Below are 10,981 nucleotides of genomic sequence, written 5' to 3'. Positions count from 1 at the left end.
ATCACCAGGGAAGCAGAACCACCTGGGAAGTCAGTATATTAAACAGTGCCAAACTTCTGCAAAGCAGAAACGTGTTTTTACCCTTGTTTCTTCCACCACAGTTTATATCACCCTTGAATTTGGCCACCTGATATTTTGGTTCTAGATCCTCAAGTTCAACCCTAAAGCAGACTTTTTTCCTATACTTATGTATATATTGTCTAAGAGATTGCATAAGATGAACTCTAAAGGGATCTAAAGGTTTTTTATATCCCTTTTGTCATCCATTTATAGGCCTTTAAATACTTTGTTATTTAACTACATGCTCCTTGATACACACACACAAGCCATCTAGAAGCTAAATAAATTCTTGCCTGTTAATATAATAAACAAAGGGAAGTGTTCTTCTGTTATCTTTGTGTATCTGCCACTTACAGCAGGTCCAAACAGTAATATTACTTATGGGGTTATACTGAGCAAGAAAAGAAAGCTGTATTTCTGGACCACATAGGCTTTTCTAAGATGTTATTTTAAAATACATTTTTGACAAGCGCTGCTGGCAGGTTCAGAGGAGCTGCTGTGGGGTCATTGTAAGCAGCACCACCTCAGGTCATTTGAGAGCCTTTTTTCAAGGGGTGTTGAAGACACTCTCTGAATGTGTTCATTCTTTGGCCTCGAAAACCTAAATGCAGTTAGCAAGGTCTGCAGGAGAAAGGCAAAGCTGATCAGTCCTGCCTGTCATCCAGAGAACTGCCATATTTCCAGCAGCAGCCAGTGCTTTGGCTTTGAATATGTGTGAAGGAATCTGTTATATTTTCTAGCATGGTTTTGCCTTATGAGAGCAGACAACGTCCCTTTAAGTTAATTATTAAATAAGATTGTTAGGTTGTATTGGAAAATGTGACTCATTGCCTTTAAGTAGTAGTATTTATCCTCCAAAAGCTTCCTGAAGTGGTAGTGGCAGCAACAGAATTTTAATGTAACTTCTCTCATTCATCATTTGAAGTCTACAACAACAAGCGATGAATCTTTGATGAATGTTGTCAAGCTTTCTTCAGATTGTAATAGCAGTTTTATAAGCTTCAAAAAAGTTCAGAGGCAATTTGCTGTGACTGTATCTACTTTTTTTTCTCTGTGAGCACTCAGCCTAGTGCTGAGCACTGATACATTACTGGATTAAAAAGTCTTGTTCCTGTGCTTCTGGTGTAAATGAAAAACTATGTACCAGATATTATAAGTATATTTTTTGGAGAAATACCAATAAAAGCTGCCAGACTACAGAGATCCTTTTAAAAATTTTTGTGTATATCTATAGATACAGATATGGATGATATAGATATAGATCTTGTTGCTGTAAGTATAATGAATCCATTGACAGTGTCTAGAGGCAGTCTCTTATCCTGGAGCACTGGGAGTAATTATGAATTGATGATGCTTTTTTCATTCAATTATAGGGCTCTGTTTTCTCTCTGCAGCATGTTCTGACACCTATGAAACGCAGTTTTATCTCCAGCATATATCTTGTTCCCAGAGCATGGTACAGATTTTATCAGAGATAAATAGTGTGTTCTCAAATGAGGACATTACTTTTGTCATTTCTTATTTTGTCATTTTGTTTTTGTGCCTCGTTCTGCTAGAGGCTAGAGTCAGAACTACTGAGAACTCAAAGACCTGGAAATTTGTTTACTGTTAACACAACCTTTGCAGTCACCAGTATTGTTGGCTACAAAAATAACTTGTCCTTTTAAAAGTTTGCCTGCTAACTTTATGACTTGCAGAAATCCTGGACATAGTTTTTCACCTGGATTGGGGCACATCTGCATGGTCAAGTCTCTCATGAAGACAAAGCAACTGATCTACCAGAGATTTTTGGCACTCTACAAAGCCAAAACAGAGCAGAGCTGCTTTGCCATGTCCTTGCCAATGCCTGGGGGCAACGGGCTCTTGTGAGTACTCCATCCTGCCTCACTGATTCTGACTGCTGGAGCAGTTCCCAAGGGGAGCTGTAAGTATCTGGACCAGGCTGAGATCAGCTTTCTTATTATGTTAAGTGATGGGCTACTCTGCCAGTTCTAGCTTTGTTTCTCCAGTGTTTCTGTTCAGCAATATATCAAAGTGATAGAGTAACACTGAGGAGGTGCAGCAAAAATATACAAGTTGTTTAATCCTCTCAGGACAGACAGACGTTTATCAATTCTACCCAACTATGCATATTTCAGTTTCAGTCACTGATGACTTAACAGGCTGTATGTGCAGAGCTGAATTTGTCAGGAAAACTGCTTCATCAGTAGTGGGTGAAAAAGGAGACCAAATGATATTCAAAGTGATATGTACTCTTTTAAGCCTGCCTTTTGATTCTATAATTTCTCCAGAATGTTCAGGAAACTCTCATAGTGTCAGTCTTTGTGATTCATTTGTCTGTGACTAGTGATCCCTCTTCGCTTGAAGATTTCACTTACTGGTTGGATTCCTGATCGATCTTACTTCCTTGATCAGTCATGGTGGCTGAACTTCCAGCTCTTTCTCCTTGTTCCTTCCTGGAAAGCTTCCTGTCTTCTCAATTTCTGCCAGGTGATGTCTAGAGCTACGACTTTTCACAAAAAATTGGAAGTTTGAGTATTTACATGAGATGTCCATGCATGGCTCAGACAGCAGAATCCCAGAACACCAGAGTGTGGGTTATATTCCGAGTCTTCACTGCAGGCAAAGTAGACTGATCTCATCCTGTGATAGATGCCAATCTTTGGTAACCCTAAGCCCTGTGAAGTGCCTGGGATGCTTGTATCATGGATGTTCATACCTAATTGCTTATTCCGACTGCCCGGACCAGTAACCTGCTTCCTACAGTGGCCAGAGTCTTAGAGGAACATCCAACAGTGCATTAACAGATGTGGTACGATCTGTCCTTTGTCTTAAATATCATTCTGACCTCTTACAGCTGGAACAGGTACAGGCTCCTGCAGCCTGGAGTGAACATCCCTGAAACATTAATTAAAACTACATTTTTAATATTTGCAAATATCTAAATCCTTTTATTCTAACTAGATTTTTTTGGTTTATGTTGCTATGGGCTCTAGAATTTTATTAGATGTTGTTTGGGGACAAAAAATTATTTTGCTGCTTTGGAATATAATCCTAGTTTTATTGAAAGTCCTGATTCCCTTTGTTAATGAGATTGGCAAAACAGAAGTTCCCGATGTACCATCTCTACAGTATTCGTTATCAAATTCTATGATGAACCACATAATCTTCTTTTTTTTACTCAGCAATACTAGAATTCTAAGGGTTTCCTCACCTATTTTTCTAGCCTCATCTCAGACTTTCTCCCTTTCTGTGATAACATAATTTCATGGTTTTTTAGTTCAGGTGATTTGAACAACATTTTTGTATTCTCTGTGTTATTCATCATTCTACTTCACATGCAACTGTGAATTTATTTTTTTTTTAATGTTTAAATTACAGCTGTCATGACAGAAGTCTTCTCTGGGCTCTTCAACTGTGATGCCAGTTGGGCACATAGCCAGTTGGGCACATAGCCAGTTGGGCAGATTGAACTGAGATGTCCAGTTGGACCAATTCCTCATTTGGATTTGGAATCCGAAACAGCTGCTTTTGAAACTGAAATAAAGCTGTGTGTTAGCCCTTGCAACATACAATCTGTTGACCAAGCAGGGCCGTGGGGCACCATCTTTGCTCTGCAGCTGAAGCGTTATTTCTGACAAGCCAACTGAAAGACATACACCCTCCAACAGAAGTGTTAGTCATCCCAATTTCTCAAGCCAAGAGGTGCAGCTTTGTAAGATTGAGAGGAGAGAAGGAACACAAAAGTGGATGAAGAAAATTACCTTTAGAGGGAAGCAGGACAGTACGAAAAAAGTATAAGTTCTGAATCCATCTCATACTCATAGCAGAGAAACTGGAGTATTTAGTGGCCCATCAACTTACCCAAGCAAAGGTCTCTGCCCGTGACTGGAGTTGCTTTTCCAGGTCTCATTGCAGAGACTTAGCAGTGATTCTCCAAGCCACTTACCAAGCTGCTTAGCACCATTTCTCTTCTTGAAGATACTGCTCCTGCCTGTCTGCTGACAAGATGGGTTTGTATGTGTGTTTCCTAATCCACATCAGTGGAGAAAATTAGCTTACATTTGAACTCATATTGTCTGGGGACCTGCACACATCTGCTACCTCTGCTACTTCTGGCTTGATGCAGGCTGGGCAACCACAAACAGAAACATCTGAATTCATGGCAGTTAAGTTCCTGGAGCAGATTCAGCTGCTGGAACTCCCACTGGAGTCATTAAACACCCTACATGGAAAATAATTGATTGTTTTTCTGGTGTTCAAGGTGTCTCAGGGAATGAGAAAAGGCATTCAGATAAAACCAAAACTGCCCTGGCCTTAAAATCTGGACTGAATCTTTTTGGAGTCAGAGAATTTGGATCATCTTATCATTCTCTTATTTCTGGGTCTGGAAGGGAAAACTCAGAAAAAAGCAAAAGCTCTGTTCTTCCTAAACAGCCAGTTCTGCTCCTCCAATCTGAGGAGGCTGGTTTGTTTTAGTGATCAGTCTTATGGGTAGGTGGTCGTTTGAACAGATCTGAATCTACCTTTTTTGAGGTAGATTTTCCGTGTCATTGCTGCAAACTTGAGGAGCAGATGAACTATTGTACTCTGACACAGGTTCAGTATGTAATCATGGTCAGATGGCCTAACATTTCTACACTGCTGTTATTTCATCCTTATAATAGAGATCAAGATATTGTGTCCTGACACTGCATTGTAAGGTTTATCCTTGTAAAGGAATTCAAATACATTGAATGTGACACATTTCACTTACAAAAGAAATCCTTTTCTAATGAAGAGAGGTAGCATATTTTAATATTTTAAATACTTGACAGGAAAGCCTGGGTTTATTTCTGATTATTCTAATGACTTATTGTCAATGAGGTGTCACTTCATTTTTAAGAACGTTGATTTTTGCCTCTCTCCAAAATTGGGTGAATGTTGAAATATCCTATTTTGTAATGAATAAGGAAATTTCCATATGGAAAATATCAGAGAGGATATTGTCAATATCACAGCTCACAAATGCTGTGTCCCTTGAGATCAAAGGATTTTGAATGGTTAACAAATCAGATTTCTTCTTATGAAAGCTGTCTGGGCAGCAGAAGCCTTAAAAATGGCACTGTTAAATGAATGACATTGTTCTTAAGAAATTGTAAGTCCTTATTTTCATAACAGCCCAACAAGTTCGTCAGTTCAGATCCTGTTTGCAAGAAACCTGATGCATTTTGTTAGCATACTGAGCTGTCCATAGACCTGTGGGTTGTGACACATGGCATAGAAGTTTTCCAGGTCTGACTGCTTGATAGCTCCAGTGATTACACTAGCTGGCTGACTGTTATCAGAATTACCTAGTTTTATTCACATTAATCAAGTGAAGGGAGAAATAATTGTTGAGGCACTCTCTGAAATAGTGCTCCTGTAATCCTGTGGCTCAGGCTGGTGAAGTTAATTCCCTAGAGAATCTGTTCGAGAACGAAAATTCATGTGACTAATATTGGTACCTGACACGTGATAACTCATTTCAATTACCAAAGTGCAATTTTTGCTCTCAGCAGCCCAGCAAGTTGAGATCTGACTTACAGAAACAATTTCTAATAGTGGAGCAAAAATGCATTCATTTTCATTTGGAGTATTTAACTTATTAGACACATTGGGCTTGCACAGTGATATAGCAATTCCATTATACTTCTAGCTTAAAAAAAAAAAAAAAAAGGCGGTTAAAACCAAAACCCCCATGACACGCTAGGTATTTATTATGCTATGAGGAAGTCTGGCTGAAATCTTGGCAAGTCCTTAAGGAGATGTTATGGTTCTGTTCTCCAAATTTTGAACCGTGATTCCCATGGTGGGACTGGGTCATTTACACCAGTGATGTGAAAAAGCCAGAAATTCCAAGGGTCTTTAAAATACTGATGTAAAGAACATAGTTGATTTAGAGTTGACTTGGTTTGTATTTGGTTGTAAAAGCACTTCATTTATTGCAGGAATAGCAAGTCCCTTCCTATCTCCATACCAGAAAACGTATTAAAAGCAACATCTATAAACTTTTACTACAACTTGTGCTCTGACACTATGATAAGGCTAGAATTGCTGTTAATTTTATACATTAAATTTACTGTCTGAGCTCAAGCTGTGATAGATACCAAAGAATTCAATTTTATATCTTTGTTCTCAGAAAACAATTTTCGTTTCACAATGAGACCAAACTGTTCACTGGGTTATTTGTAATTTGAGAATATTCTGCCTAGACCCTAATGTGGCTTCCTCATTTCCAAGTGGGAAAGATTTATAAATACTCCCTAGAGCCAGGAGGTGAAAAATAAGAAAAAAATGTTAATTTCCATTTATAAATTTTAAAAATATGCTGTTCTTGAAAATGTTTTCTCTACTTTTCTCTGTTGCTTTGGTAGTATCTTGAGAAAAATATGCTGGCTTATCTTCACATATGAGTTAATTGATGGTTAGCCTGATATAGCCTGCAGACAGATTCACTTCCCTGCTGTTTTTATTGCTGCTAAGAAGCTTGGAAAAAGGCAAAAAGAATATGTTCTACTGCTAAAATCACTAAAAAATGTTAAAAAAATTTAAAAAGCGCATATACACAAAAAACACCCAAACAAAAAAAAAGCTGTAGATGCTCTGATAAAACATGTTAAAACACACTAAAATATCAGAAATTGCTTAAAACATCAGAACACACAAAGCTGCTCCAAGCATGCAAAACACAAAACCCAAAACCCTATTATAAACCCAAAAAACCCACATGCATGCAAAAAATGCAGAAAATAGTATAACATGAAGGAACTCTGCTACATCACATAAAACATAACAAGCACACAAAATCCACCAAATAAGCAAAAAATCTTAAGAAACACACAAATGCTAAAGCTAGAAAAAAACCCCACAAAACGGTAAAACTGCAAAATTGCTAAAATATAAAAAAAATGCTACAAATGCAAATAAGCTGATGTAGTTTTTAACCCAAGCAGATAACTTAAGGGCCATTCAGCTGCTCACTCACTCCCCTTCCCTCCCCAGTGAAAAAAGGTAAAATCTGTGGGTTGAGACAAGAAGAGTTTAATAATTTAAATAAAATAAAATATATTACTATTATTTCTACTAGTAATAATAATAGTAGTAATAAAAGTAACAAAAAGGGAGATAACAAAAAGAGAGGAATAAACCCTAGGAGAAACAAGTGATGCACAACACAGTTGCTCACCACCCTCTGACCAATCCCCAGACTGTTTCCCCAGCAGTGATCGGTGGCTCCTGACCAACTTCCCCCAGTTTATGTACTGGACATGAGGCTCCATGGTATGGAATATCCCTTTGGACAGCTCAGGCTGTGCTCCCTCACGGCTTCTTGTGCAGTTCCTCGCTGGCAGACCATGGGAAGCTGAAAAGTCCTTGATTTAGAGTAAGCACTACTCAGCAACAACCAAAATATCAGTGTGTTGTCGACACTGTTCTCATACTGGACCCAAAACACAGCACTGTAAACAGCTACTAAGAGGAAAAGAAACTCTATCCAAGAGAAAAGCAGGAAAGCTAAAGGTGCAAGAATTCAATTTGAAGGGACAATTCAGTCCCTGCTCTGAAGCATCTGAATCATCCATCACTCTGGAAGACTGTATTTCATGAGTAATATACCCATTTCTCTATCCTGCAGCCACTTTATTATTTTTATGGCACAGAACAATTATTCCTGTAACATAAACAACATTTTGCTCACGGCCCATACATGATTTCATAGAATCTAGGAGGCTTCCAACTTCTATTAGTGTTAAAACAAAGATGTGATACACAGGAGTAGTGCTGGACTCTGCCACACGGGAGGAATTTGCCCAGCAAATGGCTGTATCCCTGTACCTTACTCCAGCATCTGCATTGCCTCAGCTCTTACCCCTGTTTCAAGCTGAAGATTCAAGAAGACAGAGATGAAGGATAAACAGTCTGAACTTGAAAATAGGTCTGCACAGCTACTTCAAGAATTCCATCTTACTGAATAGATATTTGCTATCTGCTTGAGGACTATGGGTACTCATGATCCAAGTCCTTCATCCCATGAAGTGATGACATTTGACACACCGTGGATTACACAGCAGGTGATGGAGGAACTAAAAAAAGTCATCAGCTATCCCCTAAGATATCACTATCACTATATCACTATCAGCTATCTACTAATTAAACATTCTCTGGAAGTTTTAAAGAATAATGACACTGCTTGCCTAATTACTTATTGCATAATTAACTGGTTTTACAGTAAAATCATTTTAATGAAGATGTGTGATCACACAGGACATGACTTTTTCTTTACCTCTTTTAATTCATCACCTATTGCCCTGCCACTATTACATTCTATGTTCCCATGGAGTTTAATCCTCGTGTCTCTAAAATATTAAAACCGCTTGAGGTACAAGGTCAGTGTTGCCGTGCACAGAGTGAATACTAATGCAGGTGCTGTGCTTCATATTCCAGACTGAGGCTTCCAGGAGGAGGAAGGATCAGAAGACCTTTTAAGTGCTGCACTAACATTGACAGCTTTATTACAGTGTAAATCAAACAGTGGGAAACATGTTTAACAAAACATCAGAGTTTGTCAGGGTTTTTTTTATTAATTAGGAAATGCCACATAAGAAATGTAATTTTAGTTTATGGCCTATATTAACTGTATGTCTAAATACAAGTGTACAATTTCTGTAAATGTGATGTATAGAGAGAGTTAACTGTTGCATAAAGAGGGACTAGATAGAACGCTTGTGTGAATGGCAAAATCTGTGCACAAACTAACATGTGCAACAGACTGTGACTTATTTCTTGGCATGTAAAATTGCCTAAGTGGAATTTAGAGTTGCCTGGCAAGGGTCAGCAGTTGCTGCTTCCAAGAGCTGCTGCTGTACTTATGTGTTACCACAATATCTGAGCATAACTCATAAATATTTGGTGGGTCTTCATATTGTCTCACTGAACTAGAAGGACTTGGTGATAAAGTTATAAATTGAGCATCTGTGCTCTGGAATCAGGAGGAAAGAAAAAAGATGGCAAGAGAAGCAGACAGGTAATAAGGCAAAATTAATTAATGGAATAGAGGCAAAAATCCACCTAACAAGGGAGAAGGACAGATGAGCATCAAGGAGAATTTAAAATGATACATTTGTCCTGTCTGTACATAAATGTTTCTTGCTGTTCATCTGAGTTCCAAGAAAACACAATTCCAAGTGTGGAGACTGGGAAGCTTGCAATTATTCAGAGCACAGGAGTGAAATAATCGTGACGAGTACAATTCTGAACTGCAGCTTGCTCATTTCAATTTCTAATCAGACCTGTCTCATGGCACAGAATAAATGATAATTATAAGCACTGCAGGAGCTTGTTGCTGTCATGACTGAAGTCTGATCATTCTGTATCTGTTATTTAATTAAATTTGCTTATAAATTCCACATTACGTGACAGTAAAGATAAGACCCAAAGTTGCTCTTCATTTGGCTTCTTTCTACCTTTTAGTCCATCAAAACTTCTAAGCCCAAACTACTCTGTTATGTTTTCTTCCATGAAAAAAACCCACAAGCTAGTAGTTAAATCTGGGGTGTTTTTGTAACTGCCTGCTCCTTTCAAACTCATTCATGCGCTGAAGCCAAGGGCTGAGTATTCCACGGTGGCTTAAACTTTGACTTGTTTTTACTAAGTGTAATGGGTCTGATTAGCTATTTATGGAGGCAATCATGTGGCTGCTGGTGCATAGCGTTGGAATACCTGCAATAGTACAAAAATTATCACACAGGATTTCCAGTCTTCGGGGGTTGTATTTCTGATTTCAGGTTTAACAGCTCAGAGGCTATACAGAACATGTGTATGTACAAGCACCTCACAAGTTCTTTCCCTATTTGGGAAAGATCTGTGGGTGGAAACTTTGTGCAAAAGAACAGTTCAGAGAACTGAATGAGGCTCAGCTCTGGCCCTGCACAGACTTGGGGCTGTGGAATATTTTGCTTTTTTCCCCTCTTTTTCTTTTCTTTCCCCATTAACTTCAACATAGCCTGAATTTTACTCAGAGGATTGAGGGGATTGAGCAGTGAAAATTACTACCTCTATGGGTTTTGGATTCTATGCAGCTGTGGTTATTAGATGCTACTATTTCTTAGTTTCTTGAGTAGAAGCCTTAACATCCTAGATTTCCTTTTCATTAAATATGTCCTTAGAAGTAGTGTTGGGCAAACACTATTTCTTCAAAAGAATTGATTTACTTTTATCTATATTACTTTCTATTTCCCCAGACTAACTTGCAATTGTTTTATTCTTCTTATAGTTTTGATGGTTTTTTCCCTGATACAAAATGCAAATTATAGATCTGTGATGTTTATGTGGCTTAATAAATCTCACTTTTTTCTTTTACTAGCAAAATATACCCTGGCACATCAACTTATTGAACTTAGTTTTACATAATTGTCATTTGTTGTAAAAGCTATTTCCTAAAATTAATCATAGAATGGTTTGTGTTGGAAGGAACCTTAAAGATCATCTAGTTCCAGCCCGTTGCCATAGGCAGGAACAACTTTTACTAGACCAGGTTGCTCAGAGCACCATCCAACCTGGCCTTAAACACTTCCAGGGATAGGGCATCCACTCCTTCTCCGGGCAACCTGTTCCAGGGTCTTGCCACCCTCACAGTAAAGAATTTTTTCCTAATCTCTAGTCTAAACCTACCCTCTTTCAGTTTTAAAACATTCCCTCTTGTCCTGTCACTAAGTCCAGGTCTGCAGTTCCTTACTCTGCATTTGGTGCTGTTTGTTACCAAAAGCAGATTGATGAGAAAAAGGCTGATAAGAATTTATGATGGTCAGTGAGAAATACCGTGGTTTCACAGTGGTCTAGCATATTTTATGGGCTTCATATGATACATTCTCTCTTAACTACAAAGAGTCCTTTAAGCAAA

The sequence above is a fragment of the Chiroxiphia lanceolata genome, chromosome 3 (genome assembly GCF_009829145.1).
Source record: "Chiroxiphia lanceolata isolate bChiLan1 chromosome 3, bChiLan1.pri, whole genome shotgun sequence".
Lineage (NCBI taxonomy): Eukaryota > Metazoa > Chordata > Aves > Passeriformes > Pipridae > Chiroxiphia > Chiroxiphia lanceolata.
Note: the sequence above shows the minus strand (reverse complement) of the source record.